The sequence below is a fragment of the Manis javanica genome, chromosome 11 (genome assembly GCF_040802235.1).
Source record: "Manis javanica isolate MJ-LG chromosome 11, MJ_LKY, whole genome shotgun sequence".
Classification (NCBI taxonomy): Eukaryota; Metazoa; Chordata; class Mammalia; order Pholidota; family Manidae; genus Manis; species Manis javanica.
Window position 1 is genome coordinate 100,050,339 of NC_133166.1, and position 19,749 is coordinate 100,070,087.

Below are 19,749 nucleotides of genomic sequence, written 5' to 3' on the forward strand. Positions count from 1 at the left end.
GTGAAGACCTGGAGTGGCCCTGATGCATTTGTCTTTTGCTTCCCTGCACTTTCATTATGATGCGGAATTCTAATGCCAGAGCCCCCATCAGCACCTCTGTTCAGTGGTTCGAAGTGGGTTGAATTGTAGCTGGCGGCAGGGGGTGATAAATGCAGCGTGAGCTGCCTTTCCCCCAACAAACTGCAAATTGCCTGAGCAGTACAGCCCACAAAAGGTTCCCGTGGAGTGAATTTATCTTGCATTGTTGAGTGGAGAGAGAAAGAGGAGAGACCAGGCATTCTATTTTTGCAAAGTCACATTCGATCTTGTTCAACGTGCAGTCCACACATCTTTTAAAGGGGGCTCCAGTGGAAAAGGGTACCAGTCCAGGAATGCAGAACAGATAACAGGAGTTATTGTTAATGCTGTTAGAGTTCATGACCGTGTGAGCATTTCAATTTCAAGTCACTTGCTCCTGAATAATAATAATGTGTTTCGACTGGAGTGCATGTTATGTCATCCAAAATTCAGGCTGAAGACGACCAGGCCATGGACCAGAGGACATAGCCAACAAAGGGAAACCTCTTTCTATGAAAGCCCCTGTTATCCAGAAGAGGAAAGCTATGCTCCTCTCAGTGGCCCAAGTTGTCCTTGATCCTTGCTTCTGAGTTGGTAGGCCTAAGTAAATTATTCCGTTCCAGACCAAATTCTGTCAATACTTCATGGGGCTGTCAAAGCAGCTGCAATTTTGGAATCCTCCCAAGTGTTGAAAAGTAGTAAGAACATAGGTATCTGACTGGCTTCACTATACCAGGCTTTGGATTGAGGTCTTTGGGGCCGGTCTTATAGCTACAGATCTCTACCTGTCTCCTGGAATTACTGATAATAATAAAAACTTTTTTTGAGAAAGCAATTTGCCATAGGACTCCTTAAAATGACCCTAGCCACAGCTCAGAATATATTCTATTACACGACTTTTTTTTTGTTGTTTTTTTTTATGTTTTCAGATAAGTCTGAGGGAAGGAGTGTGGATATTAGGATCCCTTACTTTCTGGAAAACATCCTTTTCTCCAAAAGGCAAGCCAAATACTCTCCCATTTTTCTAGATCCACCTTTTTCATAATGACTTTCCTGACACCTCCGGCACAGAGATTTCCCTTCCACCAAAGACTGAGTACTTTCGGTCTGTCTTGGTTCTCATTATAAACACAGGCATCTCCCCTTGTATCCTTCACAGCATTTTGTACATAGCAAGCGATCAAAAGCTGAAGTCTCTCAGCTGGAGAAGCAGTTAATACAGTGCTGGTTAATAGCTTGAGCTCCAGAATCATACAAAGTTAGGTTCAACTCCAGCCCCTTTAATTACTAGGTGGGGCAAGTCAGTGATCGTGCCACTCCGCAATTTCCTCATTGGAGAGTAGAAATAATAATCACATATCTAATGATCAAGTATCTACCTCATAGGGTCATTGAGACGATTAAGTGAGATCATGCATTTAAAGGGTTCAGCACGATGATCAAAAATATTTGTAACAGTGTTTAACTCTGATTCTTAATCCTCATGTATGGACCCTCCCTTTGTTCCCTGTGGCCTGCCACCAACTGTCTCCGGAGGCACAGCAGTGAGGCAAGTCCACTCCAGAATTTATGATATCTAGAGCTGGATTTATGAAAAATAAAGGTTTAAATTCTCTGTTACCATATTCTGCTTCATTTGGTTAGAAGAATGTCTCTAGGAAATGTGATCCAAATGGTGATATAAGGAAATCCTCCGAGACAGATTTGTCAGACAAATACTTGAACAGAACAGAAATTATCCAGCGTTCCTGATCAGGACGGGGCTCCTGAATCCAAGCTGTTGATCCAGTGAGTTGGAAAAGCCATCACACAGATTATAAGGCCCACTCCGGGCATGTGTTCCGAGCTGAGGAAAGCTGTCCCCAGGTAGAAGTCTTCAGGGGAATCCTGAGACAAGCCCAGCCAAAGATGCCTTTCCTCTCTATTCTGGCAAAAACAGACTGACCTTTTTACAATTCACTGTGGCACCGTTGGGGGTGGGGGGGTGGGGGGCGGGGAGCGACATAGGGAAAATTCTACCACTCATGGTACTTGGTTATTACCTATAATTTTTTTTTAATTGTGTCCCTATATCAATAGACACTGATATTTTTTCCCAGGCACTATAGCCTGGGAGGTAAACTGTTCTTATACACTGTGGGCTTGGAAAACAGTAGTCAAAACAATTCTCTTTTTTAGCTTCAAGTCAGAGGCTGTTCCATTCAAACCCCAAGCAGAGTGTTTTGCTGTCCCTACTTGTTGAGACAGCCTCTTTATCCGTTACCCTGAATCAGCTAAAATTCTGTCTCCAAACACCAGGTGGTTTAGCAGGGTTCTCTTCGCACTTGAGCACAAAAGATCTTTTTTATTCTGGACTTTTTAAACCATAACACCTGACTCCCCATCCCAGCAGATCACATCCTGTTTTCTGCTCCAATATCCTCCAATCTCACTTCCATGGCTCAGACTCTAGGGCGTTTGCCTCTTGCACCATGTGGCCATTTTTAATTAAAAATTTCCAAAGCAATAAACATTAACTTTAAAAAGCTTACAAAAAAGAATGCTGAACAATAAGAATACACCACCCTTTGGGTATGTCACAAACCACAGAGAGACCGTAGCCCTTTGGCAACTTTTCAAAAATTGTATTTCAACAACCTTCATAGTGAACAAGGTTAAACAGTAAGAAATGAAGAACAATTATTCTAAGTTAAAAAGTGAGTTTCATTATTTTGATGGTGTTTGAATTCACCAATTTCCAACTCCATAAAGTGTTTTTACTAAATTGAATCCCCTTTGTTTATAAGTTATGAAGCAGGCTTTCTCTACATATAGGAAAGTTTTTCCATTTGCCAATTTGCAGGTGGACTAGCCCGTTCATAACGGTCATCACCCTAAACACACAAATGACCTGGTGGCTCACCCACACCTTCAGTTTGGATCTGGAGGTGGAGATGGAGACTGGGGGTCCAGGGAGTCAGGCTCTCACCTCTCTATTACTTTCCCCTTTGGGACCAACTGATAGTGAGGCCATAGACTTTTTGTCCCTAAAGCACAGATTGAGGGAAACTGGGATATTCCAGACCAGAATCAAATCCCCAGCCCTAATAACAGTGATATTCTCTAAGCTGTGGAGCTACCCTTTGGTGGAGCCAACCATTGGGGGAAAAAGGACAAAACTAGACTTGGATGGAGTGTGATTATGTGGTAAGGATGCTCGCGGGACACACCAGTGTGTAACAAGGACTATTATTTGTCAGTGACCCTCTTCCATGGGCAGAATCATCCTGCATGGTTCATCACACATAAAATATTAGACATATTGCGGGATTTGTTTTTAATGTGTGTGGGGATGAACAAAGGCCATGAAATACCAGCAAATATTATTCATTAAAGATACAACAGAGAAGTCACAAAAAGGAAAGGAAAATCTAGACAACTAATGAGTATGTGAAGTTACGCTCTACCTCTCTCATAGTGAATTAAAAGAAAATAATGCAACTTTATATCTATTATATTGTAAACACTTGAAAATAAAATAACAGAACCATAACACCTGCTGTGGGCCTGGCCCTTTGCTAAGCAAAATTCATTTAATACTCACAATACCCTTTGAAGAAGATGCTAACTAACATCAGTCCATGTTGCAGTTGAAGAAACTGAGGGGAAGAGATGCAAAGTATCTTAACCAAAGATTACAGAGCAAGAAAGTATCAGAACCAAGACTTAATACTAACCACTGTTGAGAATGTGGGCAACCTAGATTTCATACACTAGTAATGGGAGCTCAAACTGGTACATTGTATTCTAGAATGCAGTAACCTAGCAATCCCACTCCTGAATGTATATCCCACAGAAATGGTTACACAGGCCCATAATGATATAGACACAGCTATTTATTGCAGCTCTTTTTGTTAGGTATTCATAGCTAGAGAAATGGATAACAAAATGTAATATGTTTAATATATGTGTATGCCAGAATGTTACACATCAGAAAGAAATAATCCACATGACAGGTTTCAAAAGAGGACTTTAAGAAAAAAGGTAACACTTAAAACATACACCATTTCTGTGACATTTTTTAGTCTATGCAAACAACACACAATTTTAAAGTGATTCTTGAAATAAGCAAATACAAGTTGGGTCATATGCTAGGCAAAACTGTGACCTCCAAGAAGACTCCATCCCCTAATCCCCAGAACTCGGAATATGTTAACTATTGTGGCAAAAGATACTTTATAGATATAATTAAGGTTACTAAACATTTGACCTTAAAATAAGGAGGTTGTCCTGCACTGTTTGGGTGAATCAATGACCACTTAAAAGCAGAGGGGAAAGCAAAAGAGGAAGTTGGAATGATTCTAATATTAGAAATTCTAAGCACAAGGATTCAACCCCCCTTCCTAGCTTCGAAGATGGAGAGGGCTACCAGCCAAGGACTGCAGGCAGCTTCTAGATGCACAGAATGACTCCCACCCACAGCCAGCAAGAAACTCTGTGCAACCAACAACCTGAATGAGCCACGAAGGGCGTCCCTTCCCAGAGCCCCCAGATAAGACACTTTGATTTCAACCTTGTGACCCTTAGCAGAGAACACAGCCAAGTCTGTTGGGCTTCTGACCTACAGAAACTATGAGATAAGTTTGTGTTGCTTAAAGCTTCTACATTTATAGTAATTTTTTATGGTAGAAGTAGAACAATACAGTCATCAAGTATATATATGACACACGCAAGAGTTGATGTCTATACAGGGAGAGGGAAAAATGCAGCAAAATATAAGGGAACAGGCTTATATTCAGAGGCTGATATTAATACTGTGTCATGAATTGAGGGCACTGATCAACATTCTGTTCTGTGAACCTGAGGTCAAAAATATTATGCGGGAAAAACACTCGGCAACTATTTGTCCAGGAAATTTCAAGAACACTCTCTGGTCAAAGTACACTTACTTATGGATGGAAGAAGAAAGTTGTATCCATTGTTTCTGGAAAAGTCTAACACTCTTATCCTATGACATTTGGAGGGTTTACTTCTGTTACAAGGGGTCTTTTCTGGCAGTATTGGTGGGAAAGCCTACCCGGCTGACTTGAGTTCTCATGGAGAGTTTCCCTCACCGATCTCTTCTTCCCCAGTTTCTTTCTTGTTCCTTCTCTCTGTACTCTGGTATTTCACATCAGCCTAGCTGGTTAATTCTATGGCAGATTTCATTCCTCTTTTAATATTACCCCAGCAACAATTTCAGAAATCCCTTTCTTGGTCTTCCAAACAAACACCATGTCTCTGCTCACACATAAATGTAGGTAATTAGAATGGGTTTCAGTAATTTGGAGTGAAGTCTCTCTGTATGTCATGGCTTGTAAAATTTAATCCACCGGATGCTTCTGGCCAGATATCAATTATTGTCCCTAAAGTGAGAGAAAGGTCTGATATTTCCACTGAGCAATGGCTTTCCACATGTAGTCATATAGGGGAGCACACACACACACACACACACACACACACACACACACACACACAGTTGCACCATGGCTGTCCAAAAGCCCAAGGGCAGGGGGAAATCTATCTAGGGCTTCCAGAATCCCCAGGAGGAATCTCTGTCCCTGTCATTCGTGAGGTGACTTTCCTCTGTCAAATCCAGGAAACCCTACAAGCTCTTGGTTGATTTGTGTCCCCATTCCAGATGGAGAAAGCAGACCTGAGCACCCACCTGATTGCATCTGTGACAGTAATTATTCAGGAATGGGACACCAAGTCATTACCAGTGAATGAATTATTACTAGAAACAGTTAGTGTCCAATAATGAAGTTAATGGGAGGTAATACGACAGTCATTAGACCGACATGGCTCTCTCCATTGTTGAAGAAAGAGGAACAGCCATCAAAGGCTGGCAGCAGGCAAGCAGGATCAATCTATGTCAGGCAGTGCTGACGACACATCGCCTGGACTCTGTTCTTATGGTCTCAGGGATGGCTGAGCTACGATTAGAGGGTTTGTATTTTCTATTGGAAGTCAACACTGGCTGGTCAGAAGAGAGCTCCCTATGCATCAACAACGCTGCCAGTCTTGAAATTCTCTGACCACAGGATGACCTTCCACAAGACTGTTTTCCACAAGCTGTTCCCTCTGCTCACATCTTTTCTTTCAGCCATAAAATCCCTATACTTCTCTCCATCCTTAACCCAATTATTACTTCCAGAGAAAATGTTCTATAAACCCTCCAGGAGGATTTAGCCACCACCACCCCCCAACATACATCTAAGATGTCCCACAGTGCCTTGTTTAAACATCCACTGTTACTCCCCAACATCACATTCCACTGATGCATTAACATGTCTGTGGTTCCTGCTTCACGAGGATTCCTCAGGGGCAGGAGCTCTGTGTGCCCCATCCCTGTATCACCAGGGCCTGGGAAGGTACCTCTGGGTTCCCTATAAACATCTGATGAAAGAGGAAAGGGAGAAAGACGAATGGAGGGAAGAAAGAAGGAAAGGTGGATAGAAGAAGATGGAAGAGAGGAAGGACCCGTGTTTCTAATTCAGACTGTGCAACATGTGACTGACAATAAATCATTTAATCCATTTAGTCCTAAATCTCTTCATATTCCACATGAGGGGATCATCCTTGCTGCTTCTGACTTCATGGGCTAGTGGGGAGATAAAGAAGATAAAGTAAATATAAGATAGCACCTCAGGCTAAGATGAAAGAATTTAGAAATACAAAGGGTTTTTATCTCTGTGCTGCACTGGATAGAGACCACATTTTTTTGACATTACGTAAGAATATCCTTCAGTGCGACTCCCCACCTTCCTTCATGTGCCTATGTACATTCATCGATGGGGCTGGAACAAATCAGCCCAGCTTTACTCAGCAAAAAAAAGCTGGAGTTGCATGAGAAGCCAACATTACCCCTGTACCTGGAGAGTTTTCTTTCCCTTTAGCTTCGTTCAATGTGTTGGTACAAAGGGAAAGCATCTGAGGGAAAATTTCTAGTTAATGGCAAAACCTTTTGATAAGACAGAGAAGAAGAAAAAACACAAAGGGTATTAATTCTTCCCTTTTATCATTGCTGGATTATGGTGGTGTGTCTCTGACAATAGTTCCTGGCAACCCTACAGAATAGGAGCTCATTTTCCAGGTGATCCACTGTGCTCTGATAATGGAAACCATAAAATTCCCCTGGAAGGATCCTGAAGTGACTAGGCTCTAAAGACTTGAACATGGTCTGAAGGGGCTGTAGAGCCAGAGAACTGGGGACTTCCCGTCCTCTTAACCCTCACCTGTCACTGCAACTGGAGCTTCCTGATCAGGTCACGCAGAGAATGAAAACATGTTCTCAGAATTGAGAACACTCCATGCCATGGAATTTGAGGAGCAAAAACTCTCTTCTTCCTGAACATCAACAGGGCTTATGTATGAGTCAGGTGCTCCAGATAAACAGGACCAATAGGACGTGTGTGTGTGTGTGTGTGTGTGTGTGTGTGTGTGTGTGTGTGTGTGTGTGTGTGTGTGTTTAAACAGGGAAACAGGGAGAAAGGGAGAGAGACTTCTTATAAGGAACTGGGTTACAGAGGCTGAGAAGTTCCAGTACCTGCAGTCCACAAACTAGGGCCCAGGAGCACCCGATGGTACACTTCCAGTCAGAGCCTAAGGCCCAAGACCCAGGGAAATCAGTGATGTAAGTTCACCTGGAAGCTGGCGGGCTCAGACCCAAGAAGAGCCAGGGTTTCAATTTGAGTCTGAAAGCTGGAAAAGACCTACATGCCAGCTCAGAAGGCAAGCAGGCAGCTGTTCCATCTCACTCAGCCTTTTTATTTTATTCAGACATTCAATTGATAGAATGAAGCCAACCCACGGTTGGGAAGGCAATCTACTTTACTCAGTCCACCAATTCAAATGTTAATCTTATCCAGAAACACCCTCACAGACATGCCAAGAATAATGTGTGGCAAAATGTCTGGGCACCCCATGGCCGAGTCAAGCTGGTGCATAAAATTTACTGTCATAGCTTAGGATCCCCTTCTAGCAGGCCCTCTACTGTGGCAACACCGGACATCATGGGTGGGCATCCCGAGGCCTGGAGGTTTGGGGACCTCCCAGCTGTGGTGCACATAGCTTCTCCTCTAGCACTTGCTGGAATACAAGCCTACTGCCTCAGTCAACACCTGCTGCCATGATACTACATGGAAGCTCATTTCAATAGGCGAGCTCCTGAAAGGTAGAGGCCATGTCCATTTCATCTTTATATTCACCCATTGCTCTGTATGTCCTTCACAGTGCCAAGAAGCAGCCTGGCACACAGTAGGCTCTTCCTAAAACTAATGTTCACTTCTCCTTTTCATGTACCCAGCACTCCAGCTTTCTATCTACCTATAGGTATCCTATTAGTCTGTTTCGCTGGAGAACCCTGGCTAACAGTGTCACCACAGGATCTCATCCTAGCTGGCAGCCTCAGTATTGAGTATCAAGTATATCCTGAGCCAGATTCTGTCTCACACTGGCTTGTGTAAACTAAGCAGCGACCCTTAATATGTGATATGCCTCTCTGCCTGATTGGTCTATTTTTCCTGGGTTCTAAGTATGCAAACACTCCAGGGCCTACAGCCTACCTCTGGTCCCCAGCTTCTACCAACCTATAGAGGTACAGACCAGGTAAGACTAGGGAGCCAAACAGCACCTCTGACTCTGACACAAAGCCTCTAAAAGAAAGAAAATATTTTGCTTCTCAACCAGTTCAGCTCTAAATAGGAGGATCTTGAAGGGCATCGCTAGAAGCTTCTACAGAGTTGGTTAAGTCAAAGCCACAGATGGGCCCTACAGCTTCAATTATCACAGGGCTAAGACATTTCTACAAAGTCGTTGCATGAACCTGGTCCAGACTTGCCAACAGACACTCCATATGTGTTTAGGTGATTGGGTGACGGTTCTCACTTTCCAGAAGTCAAGGGACTCCAGGGTGTGGGTATATGAGCTGTAAGAGTGAAACCACATATCCTTGGCATAGTGCTAGTGGCCCTAAGGTGTTTTATTAAGTCCTCATGTAGGCAAAATTGCAAAAGAGATCTTAAATAACAGCCATACATGCCAAACCATTTGCCAACATGACTTTATTAGCAGCCACAGACATGACTCTGGGTAGTTGCTTCCTCCAGCAGAGCAACTGTTATGCCTGTGACCCCAGCTCTGTCTAGGCTGCCTGCTTGGGCCATTGAATAGGGAATTGGATTTGGCCTGAGACAACTCATTTGTAATGACTAGAGCATTAATTATAAGTAATTTGGAAAATGTCTTGGTGACTATGCATGCATTGAGTGGAACCAATTAAACTGGTGAAGCCGAGCACTTGGGAGACCAGGCAGCTGCTTAGCAGGGGGCTCAGGTGAGCAGGAGCTGAGAACCATCCAGCCAGTCCCTGGCAGTCTTACATTAGCAAGAAGCGTCCTCTCACTGAGGTTGCCTTACGCTCATCTAGGGACATTAAGCAGAAGAGAATGAAGCATGGAACAGGGTCTGAGAGAAGCAAGCCCCCATTATTTTTGCAAAATTAAACACACTTCTTAGAGTACTATGGCTATTACTAGCTATTATCTGACATTAACATACAGGAGCTGATAATGGAAAGGGGTTGATGATCTCTTAGACCAAACTGGCATATACTTAAGCAAGACACTGAAAATAAAGGCAAAGCAATTAGCAAATCAGGTCAAGCACAGATACATCTAGTCTAACCCATGATGGAATTTTTCAGCCTAGCCTGTGATTCACCAGGTTCCCTAGTGGGCGAGGCAGTTATTAAGCAGGTTGATTCTCACACCAATGCTGTGAAGGGTACATAGCAATCTTACTAATTCCTGTCACCCCCAAATCTCCAAACTTCTAGGAAGATATATTTCCACTAAATTCCTATGTCCTTTTTGTTTCATGGCATATTTCTGTATAAATGTATTTGTATCATATTTTGCCATCGTTTAGTTTCAAATCTATTTTATCCCCACATTTCACATGTCTTTGGTTTTCTTTCCTAGTTTTCTTTCCAGTCTTTGTTTCCTATCACAGGATCCAGCAAACGTTCTCTTAAAGGGGACAATTGGTAAATTTTTAGGCTTTGCTGATGCAGTTTCGGTTTCTGTCGTGGTTCTTCAAATCTGCCACTGTAGCTCAAAGCACCCATAGTCACTACAGTAACAAACTAAGCACAGGTGTGTTCCAATTAACCTTGAGTTAAAAAAACAGACAGGTGCTGAATTGGCTTGCAGGCAATAGTTTGCAACCTCTGTCCAATGGGAATTAAAAAAAGAGTGAAGATTCTCCTGACAGTTGAGCTTGTCCAACCTCTACGGACTTCCACATGAAGGAACATACTCTCTGTCAGGATGGGATCTCTCACCCTAAAGACAGTGCTGGCTCGGAGCTGTTCCGTAAAATCTGAAGTCAGATCAAGTCACCCTTCTGCTCAGAACCCCCAGAAGCTCCCTATCTTGCTTGGTGTAAAAGGCAAAGCTTATCATCTCCACGCCGCCATTACTCTCAGATTTCATTTAATTCCATTCTCCCCACTTACTGTTCTAGACACTGACCTCCCTGTATCCTTCCAGGAAGCCGGGAAGACTTCTGCTTGGGATCTTGGTACTTGTAGTCCCCTCTGCCTGGAATATTCTTTCTCCAAAAATCTACATGTTCACTCTCTCATTCCCCCCAGATCTTTACTCAAGAGCTACCTTCCCAGGGAGGCCTCCCCTATTCATCTGTTCTCACATTTCACCTGCACTGTGCATTCTATTCCCTCTTCGGCTTTCTTTCCTCCCTTAGCACTTACCACTTCTTAGCTACACACACATTCACTTACTTTGTGTTTATTTCTATGTCCCTTCACTCCACTTGAATATAGGCTTCTCAAGGACACTTCGCTTTGTTTACTATAGTAACCGCATTACCTAGAAGAGTGTCAAAACATGGTCGATCGATATTTGTTAAATGAAGACATCCTGGCTCACAGTCCTAAGAGGATCCTCATTAAGTGGAGGTATTTTAAATTAAATGAGGCTTCTCTTTTGTCCGAGTACACATTCCTTTCCTCTCCACTCTAGGCGTCTGCCTGCCTGGGAAAGATCAGAAATTGTTATAGAATGAATGTAAAGAAAAAAAACTGAGGTAATATTCAATGTTGAAAGTCAATATCTAGACTGTTGCAGGTGCACAATAACTGGCAAGCCAGGCTCTTGTCTTGAGAAAGGATTTTCCAAATCTCTTCATCTCCTTCTTTAGCACATCAACACCTGGACTCAATCCTGGGCATTTTTCTACAGGGTGAAGGCTTGTTCTACAAGGGAGAGGGCATGGCAGAGAGAGAAGGGAGAAAAGCCCACCCCTTGCTGGATCCTGGGGATAGAGGAGAAGAAGGTGAAGAGATGGCGAACAGCACAGCCATCCCACTTCCTCTCTAGGACCAAGTGCCCGGAAGGAGGAGGTAAATTAAATCAGTTGACAGGTGCACTAATGGGAAGAGCTGAGTTGAGATTCACTGGGTCTCCCATGGCAAGATAAGATGATTCCTCTGTCAGCCTGGGAATGGGCCTGCTGGCCACCAGGCTGATCAGAGACATAGCATGAGTAGGATGCCAGTGGGACCCAAGGTGAAGCCAAAGCAGCAGAGAGCTCCCCTGAAAGTGTCGGCTGAATCAAAACAAAAGATGCTAAGTTCCATCATCCACACACTCCAGAAGCAGAAGCCGAAGAGGAAACTGAGCGACTGGGCAGACAAGGCAGCTGGCAGCTAGTACTAGCAGCAAAAACTAGCAGGAGAGTCGGTGAGCAATCCCCCTTGCAGCAGACCCTGGCTATAACCTGCCAGTCTTACTTCCTCCTTTTGAGCACACAGGAAAACTACATTTACTAGCCTCCCTTGCAATTAGGCTGAGACCTCGTGACCAGGTTCTGGTAAATGGAACGTGAGCAGTACTAATGTCCACCACGCACAATTCCTTTATGCATCCTCTTTCCCAGAAAAGCACTAAAGTCATGTATTGGAGAGAGATGTTTCAAAGGAAAACAAAATGAAAGAAGCTTGGATCATTAGGTCATCACTTGGAGAAAAAGCTGCCCTTCCCACATCGAACTGTGACATGCCAGAGAAATAAACCTTCTTCATGTTAAGCCACTGAGATCTGGGGAGGTGTTTGTTACAGAAGCTAGAATTATTTATCCTGACTAATACATCTGCCCAATACCAAGCCACACTCCATATGACCAAATGCCAAAAAAGAGAGAAAAGTACTATGAGTCACCAGACTTTATTTTTTCCTAGAGAGAGGCTGAACATTACCTGAAGGTATTATTTAACTTTTTAACTTTTAAAATTGGCCTAAGGTTATATCAGACTGGACATTTAGTTAATTTATTTTCCCACTAAGCAAAAGTTCAGGAGAAAGACCAAGCTAATTACAGCAAAAGTAAAAGTTCGCATTTTATTATTTTGTTTATCTGTATTAAGGTGGAAGCTAAATTGTGATCTCATTATACACAATTTGGAAGAAAGGTTTGAACAGAAATTCTCAGATTCTAACTCTAGCTTCTGAGATTCTAGCAAGTGAAAGAAAGGCTTGGGTACCGGGAAGAACAGCAAAAGGATATGTGCGCAGGGACTATACACAGGGACTTGCAAATGAGTCAAAATACAGCTTGACTTTTGCTCAGCTTCAGAGGAATCGGTGACCTTGCCAAAGTCATTTAATGAGTTTTAGCCTCATTTTCTTCACCTTGAATGGGAATGATACCACCTCTGTTGCAAGGATTAGGTGCTATATTGTATATAAATCACTTAGCCTACTGCCTGGCATAGCTTCATTGCACCATGATTAGGAGCTAAAGAATCATAAAAATCAACAAAAGGGAAAAAGACCCAGAGAATTTTGGAAGTGTGGAGTTGAAAGAAAATTTTTGGACTCTAGGTCCTGCCCCTTGAAGGATGCCATATTTTTCAACACTTAAAAAGACATTAGTCTCCTCTCTAGGCTGTATCTGTCTGTCTGTCTGTCTGCCTCTTCTCTCTCTCTTAATCTCTCTTTGTATTTTGCTCATACACACACACACACACACACACACACACATCCTAACTCCCCATATAACGATTTTACTTGTATTCAAATGTCAGTTTAGACCTTCTGCAAAAAATGACCAGGTCCTAACTTGGGACCTCACAAACTTGCAGTTCAACATCATAACCTTGCCTCCTTCCAAACAGCCATTTGAGACAAGTTGCAACACCCCACTGAGACTCCATCTCCAATAAAAAACAGGTCTATTTTCCCCTAAGGGAAATGTGACCCCACTTGACCTCTAAGGGGACTGATATCACTAAAGATGTAAATGTAGAGAATGAGGGACCACCATGGAGGCTGTTGGGAGAGGAAAACCATATATTTTTTCCTAAATGCCTTTCATCTGCCCAGCTAGCTGCAGATCCAGCACCATTAGTTTCTGAAATAGAAAGCCTTTTCTGGAATTCTGTAGGAGCCCACACCCCAAGCAAATGGTGTCAGCTGTGTCTACAGTAGGCTTTGCTGCCAGGGACCTGGGCACTGGGCTTCAGCCTTCTTACTGCCCTTACTAAGACTGGGCAGCATGTAAGTGCCCTTTGATCTGCTCCTTGGTTCTTCATGCTATTTCCAGCACCCCTTGGAAGTTTAAACCTTAATGCAACTGATCAGAAACTCCGCACCTTGGTTTAGCTCTTTCGCTAGAGGCAGGCCCAGCTTTGTAGTCTCAACATGAAGAGATCTTCTTGAAAACCATGTACGTATATCCAAAAAGAGGAATTATTACCTGGAAGGCACTCTTCCCCTCCATGTTCCCATGTCCTTAAAGTTGACCCCCATCTACACCCACCTAAGTTACAACTCTTCTATATCCTGGCCCGTTGTCTTGGCTCATGTGCCTTCCCTGACAAGGGCCAACAGCATGTTCCACCATCGTGAGGACACGAATGGTCAGTGAACAGTTAGTCATGCCAGACATTATGCTATATACACTTTCACCAGTAAGAATACTTCTCAGTCTTTGTGAGTATACTGCACCTTTTTAATATCAAAACAAATGTTTACCTCCACGTGATAGTATTTTGAGTACTTGCTGATTGAATAATACATAATGACAAGCAGTTACCATGATCTCAATCATGTATCTAAGTGACTTTTTATTTTATTAATCTCAACCACATATGTATATGAATATGAATATATATATCTCAATAGTGCACACACATGCATATCTGAAAATAAGTTGCACAAATAAAAGCAAGACATGTTTTTTACTCCTTCTGCAAACAATGCTCAGCATGCTACATCTAGATTAATCTCTGGCTTTCTCATAGCTCATAGGTAGATTCTTTTCTACTAAGGTAGGAAAACAGATGTGCAGTGAGGGCTTTATGCTTTTTTTCTACCACCTTATACTTGACATCTGACATGTCCCTGCATATACCTAGGTTGTACCCAATTCCCTCCTCACCAATTAACTCCATCCCTTTCTTCCTCCTAAACATATTATGTAAAAATGCAATCAAAGTGGCATTAATGCAGAGATAAGCATCACTGTACTTTAATCTACAGAAAATGAAGGATTTATCATTTACAAATGTGCGTATTTTCATTACTCTTTTGAGGGAATTATATATTTCACAAGTGACTGTGGCATACCAGCATATCATGACAATAGGCATAAGCCCATTGGACAGATGGCTATCATGATGGTAAAACACCATTCCTATTTGATACTTTTGCCAGGCAGCAGCTTGTGGACACTGTCTCATGAGCGTCACAGTAACCTTGTGAGTTTCCCAGAGAGAAAGTTGAGACTGGAGTGATTAACTCCCTAGCCCCACATCCTCTCTAGCCCCAAAACCATGTGCTGTAAGTGGTTTCAAATTCAGGTCTGTTACCAAATGCCCTGCAGTTAACCATTATTCTGGACTACCTGTTTTTCTAGAATAGTCCCAAAGGAAAGGAAAATTTTTGACCACTAATAAATTCTCTTGAATCTTTGCCATTGCTCCCATTATGGATATAGAAGTCTCAGTGAGGTCAGTTACTCAGTTTCTGTCACTGACTAAAATTTTTATAAAGCAGATCTAGGTTCCAACTGGGCCACTCAAGGGATCCATGATTTCTCTTCTTATTTAAATAACTAATGCAATACGTATGGTGACTAACATGTCAAATGCTAGACACAGACTGCCTGGATTCAAGTCTTTACTAACTGAGAAGACCTAGGAGAATTACCTCACATCTCCATGACTCAGTTTCCTCATCTACTAAATGGGAAGAATAATAGCACCTCTGTTATGAATTAATACATATAAGAACGTAGTATACCACTTGACACATGGTAGGTACTGTAAATATCTTTGCTATTATTATGTCTAAATATCAAGAAATACTTTGCACTGAATATATGTCATTAGCCATCTTACAACAAAGAGCAAACTGATAAAAATAGAAAGAGACCTACTGTCTATCAGACAGAGATTGTAAACACTTAACACTCAATGAGGTGGGTTTTACTCTCTGTGAAGCCAGGTGCTTATCAAGCCATTAGTTGTGCCCATGGCTACATGAGTCGATGGTGGAGCTGAGATGAAAATCCAGTTAATCTAACTCTCAGGCCCTACTTTTCTACCCACAATAACCTACTACAGATATTCCATAATTTTAACCAAACTCAGTGACATTTGGGCAGAGACTGAGGAAAAAAAATCTCATGAGGCAAAACATGGTTCTTTGCTATTTCAAAAATATCAAAATGAGCACATTGCCCTTAACATTTACATTGGATTTAATCTATCCCTTTATATTAGATAATGTGTGACATAAATTACACATGAAGACTTACAAAATGCTGTATTCAGTGTTGCCTGTGGAGTGGGCATGATTGAGCCCTACCTCGAGTAATTTATAGTCTAGAAAAAGAGGTAAGACAGACATACAAATAACTATTCACCTCACTAGGGGTTTAATGTTTGATATGATGAATATAGGAAGGATTCTATCATATGAAGAAATTGTGATCAAAGACACTGAAGGGGGAAAGAAAAGAGCAGGATAAATTTAGAGGGTAGTGAATGGTTCTCCTCGCAAAGTTGTCAGAATTCCCCCAGTTCTGTTAGGAACCCTGGTGGGAAAGCAGAAGTAGGGAAGATTTGACTCCACATCAAATTACAACATACAGAAAGGTCAAGTGATTTGCTGAATATTTCAATAATCTGCTGCATTTCAATAATGCAGACATACAAGAACTGCAGGTCTCTCAAATCAGAGGCTCCAGGACCTCACTCATTTCTAACTTGGGTACCATCCAGGGTACCCCAGGAGTCAAATCTCCATCCAAGATGAGGTTGGCCCACCAGCCATCCACAGCAATTAGAAGGCAGCTACCTCAGTTCCTGTAGCTGCTAGAACAAAATACCACAAAATTAAAACAACATTAATGTATTCTCTCATAGTTTTAAAGGTCAGAAATCAGAGATCAGGTCATCACCAGAGCCATACACCCTCTTACGTCTCTGAAGAAAAACGTTTCCCTCTCTCTTTCGGCTTCTGATGGATGCTGGTCTTTCTTAGCTTGGGGCAACATCACCCCATCTCTGCCTCCACCTTCACATGGCCACCTTCTCTCTGTCTCTGTGTACGTACCTCTTCTTATAAGCTCATCAGTCATTGGATTTAGAGGCTTCCTTTAGAGACTTCTGGGGGAGTAGGAATCCCCCGACAAAGGAATGCCAGTTGTGATGTATACTCACTCATCCAGGCATGTTATAGAGCATGGGGTCTATGGGGCTTTCCAATACTCAAAAGTGTCTCATCCCAAAAATATTAAGAACCATCAAGTTTCCCTTCTCCTCTATGTGGACTTAATATTCCTTGAGGGACTTTTGTTCATATGTCTCAGATATAACACTAGGCATTAAGGAGAAGATGTCGAATAAACTCAACTTGTTGATTGATTTAGATTTAAGACCAGTCAAAGATCTTAAGTTCCCTCCCCTGTATCATCACAGATCTTTTTTGGGGAGAGCCCTGATATAAATTAATGAGCCCAAAATGGGGAAATTATCTGTTCCCTCCAGTACTTGACATTCTATAAACAGAACTGTTCCCAGAGCAGACAACTGGCATTCTTTGTCTGGCTGGTCAGCATTAATGGAACCACACAGGCTGCCACAAGGGAAGCTGGGACTGCCAATCTCTCTGTTTGCTGTGAAATCACTGCTTGTTCTTTATCTAATAAGAATTACTAGAACATTAGTTAATTCCATATATTGTTTCAGTGGTCTAATGGGAAAATTACCCTGACTGGAAAGTGCGGGTGAGCAAAACGTGAACCCCACCAAGAACAAAACCATTTGACTTGTGTTTGGAACCACAAGCTAAAAATGGTTTTTATATTTAAAAGATTGTATAAAGAAAAAAAATTTTTTACCCCAACCCACCCACAAAAGGAAGACCACGTAACCACAAAGAATAAAATATTTGCCATTTAACCCTTTACAGAAAATGTTTGCCAGTCCTGGGCCCATATTATAATAAAATGAAACTCGGTTCTCCAACCACAGTTTCAAAAATTGAGATAGTCTAGAGTAAGGGTCAGATCACAGGTTAATCATAGTGCAAGTGACTGAGTCTGAATCCTGGCTCCCCCGAGGAGTGGAGTGACCCTGGGACTCAGATTCTTTATCTGCAAATTGGGGAAAATAAAAATACCTCATTGGTGCAACTGCCGTGAGAATAACATAATTACCATCTCAAGGTACTTAATAGACCAGCACATAATAGAACTAATACTCAATAAATCCCAATATTATTTCAAATGCATTTCATGAAAACAATTTCAGACAAGTAGAGGAATTTGAACCAATATATAATGTTCAGTGTTTAAGTATTATTTATGAACTGAATGCTAAGCGTCCTGAATCCTACTGAGATCTCAAAACACTACGCAGCCCATCTCTCAGCCTTGGAGCTCATACAGATCCGAACTTTGCTGATGAGAAAACTGAGGTTCACAGATGATTTCCCTCATCTGTGGAGAATAACAACAAAGCAAAACTGAAGGACCAAAACAGCAGCAGACTCACACACTCCAGGAAGGGACTAGCAGTTACCAAAGGGGAGGTGGGTGGGGAGGGTGGGCGGGGGAGAAGGGGGTTAAGAGGCATTATGATTAACACTCACAATACAGGCAGGTCACGGGGAAGGCAGCATACGTGGAGAAGACAAATAACGACTGTAGAGCATCTTACTACGCTGATGGACAGTGACTGCATTGGGGTGTGTACAGGGGGACTTGACAATATGGGTAAATGTTGAAACCACAATGTTGCTCATGTGAAACCTTCATAAAAGTGTATATCAATGATACCTTAATTTAAACAACAGAAGAAAAGATAACTGAGGTTCATTAACTTAACCAAGTCTAGTCTCCTGCTTCCCACATCAGAGCACCTATCATAATGCAGAGAAATTATGTCATCTCCATTCAGGATGAGCTCCTGTACTCAGTCAATAAACGATTCAAGAGCCGCCGTCACCTGCCAAGCACTTCCTGAGGCACAGGGCAGAGAGACAGAGAGACTCTGCCCCTGGTGAGTGGGACTAAAGGAGGTTGCTGACAAATAAATACACAGTAGGAAGTGCTACAGATGCTAAAATAGAATCCCACATGGAAAAAAAGGGAAAGACAGGACTCTAGGTGGAGGAAGTACCCACCAGACAGCGCACAGCAAGAGCCAAAGCCCAGGGATGTTCAAGAACCCGGCATGGTCTGAAGACTTCGGGGAGTTTGCGTGCGGTGAAGGGGCCATGGTGAGGGTACGCAGGGGCCAGCGTGCTGACAGTCGCGTATGATCCGCTGAGGAGCTGGATCCTCATGCTGTAGCAGCTTTTTTGGAGTTTTAAGCAAGGGAATGCAATGGTTTGCACTTCAAAAAAAAATCACCCTGGATGCAGTAGGGTGTGTGATGGATGGGAGGGGAGCAAACTGGAGACAAAGAGATCAATGAGGGGTCTATTGCACAAGACTAGATAAGAGGGAGTACAGCCAGGCACGGAGCAAGAACTACTCAGGGAGTCAGAGAGAAGAGACTGAGGGTACAGAGGCTGCAGGAGAAGTCCACAGACAGTCATGTTTATTTAGAGGGTGGCGAGGAGAAGGAAGAGATGGGAGGAGTCCCAGATCTCAGGCTGAAGGAGCAGATAATGCAGCGATTTCATGCCAGAGGAAAATACAAAGGAACAATGCAGATTGGGAGGGGCCACCACTCAGTCAGTTTGAATGGGTGTTTGGAGGGAGCTTGAAGCACCCAGTGATGTCTGGTGGGCAGCACTGAGCTCGGGCTGAAAGACGAACGTACAATTGCAACAAAGAAGAAAGCATCAAGACGGTGTAGAAAGCCTGACATAAATGCCCTCTCCAAAGTCAGGTGAGCGCAGGGATTCAGGAAGAAGGGAGTGGCAACAACGCCCCAGCCACACAAAGGTCTAATCTGTTGAGTGGAGAAGAGTCTATTGGGTCTGGCAATGAGAAAGTCTCAGTAGGAGGTGCATAGTAGGTATTCAATTAATGGCAGCTACTCTTACAATAATAGTGATTATTCATGCAGGACACTTGTATTCCTCAGGCATTGTATGCAAATTAGTTGATACTCAAAATGCAGTGCTGTGTTTG